General features: G+C 36.0%; 1 protein-coding gene across 1 annotated transcript in view; it reads left to right on the forward strand.

Annotated features, from left to right (window-relative positions):
• LOC101345497 (contactin-6) overlaps nt 1-1,228 on the forward strand; it is a gene marked incomplete at its 5' end in the record, with an annotated part of 39,762 nt that overhangs the window by 18,146 nt on the left and 20,388 nt on the right. The window lies entirely within an intron of this gene.

The raw sequence follows: 1,228 nt of genomic DNA on the forward strand, positions 1-1,228 counted from the left end.
GAAGACTCATCATGTCTATAAGGAACTTGGAAATCATCTAAGTTAATAAGTCTTTGATTATAGAGTACATTATTCAGTTATGTTTACATCACCAGAGAAGCAGCCAGAGACCTGTGTTCCAATTCTAGGTACATCGCTGGCTCATGATCTAAAACAGGATAAGACATTCTATCTCTCTAATTTCTCATCTGTTAAATGGAAATACCATCTGCCCTCACTAACTTCCCAAATTATCCATGGGGCACATGAAATTATAAGTATAGAAGCACCTTGGAAAATACAAAGTATCATGGAACAGCTAAGAAGGAAAACAAACTGACAAAAACTCTAAGATTAATCCATTTTAAGTTGAGAGTATTTGTGGAGCTAAATTCTTGAACCAGCTCTCTTCCAGTCCACCAAATCTGACACAACCTGGGCTGTGAATTTTTCTGAAGAACTGGTTAGCTAAGGATGTAGTTCTACTCCTCTTCCTTTTTAATTCCATGTAGACTAAACTAATGCAGGCATTGCCAGATACCTCTACGTATGATTTGCTTCCATGGCCGTTCTAGAATCTAGCCACTTTCAACTCATCTGAAAATCTGGCCGAAAATCTCCAATCAATCAGTGGTTTTAAGATTGCCTAGACCTTTAATTGTAGCTGATTGAGAGATGCCAAATGCACAAAAACTCTTGTGTGTGATTCAGTTTCTATCTCAAAAAAAATCAAAGATGTTTAGAAATATGTGAAGATAATATTCCTTAAAAAAGCATAACTCAACAACAAAAAGACAATCCAATCAAAAAATGGGAAAAGGACATGGACAGACACTACACCAAAGAGGACATTCAGGCAGCCAACAAATACATGAAAAGATGCTCGTGATCATTAGTCATTAGAGAGATGCAAGTCAAAACTACAATGAGAAATCATCTCACGCCTGCAAAAATGGCAATTATCAAAAAAAAACAAAAAACAAAAACAGAAAACAACAAATACTGGAGAGGTTGTAGGAGGATTAGAATTCTTGTACATTGCTAGTGGGATTGTAAAATGATACAACCACTATGGAAAACAGTATGGTCTTTCCTCAAAGAGCTAGAAATAGAAATACCTGATGATACAGCAATCCCACTCCTAGGTATATATCCTAGAGATATAAGAGCAGTGACATGAATAGACATATGCTCATTGCAGCATTATTTACAATAGCAAAAATATGAAAACAACCTAAGTGCCCATCAG

The sequence above is a fragment of the Trichechus manatus genome, unplaced genomic scaffold, assembly GCF_000243295.1.
Source record: "Trichechus manatus latirostris isolate Lorelei unplaced genomic scaffold, TriManLat1.0 scaffold00001, whole genome shotgun sequence".
NCBI classification, from domain to species: domain Eukaryota; kingdom Metazoa; phylum Chordata; class Mammalia; order Sirenia; family Trichechidae; genus Trichechus; species Trichechus manatus.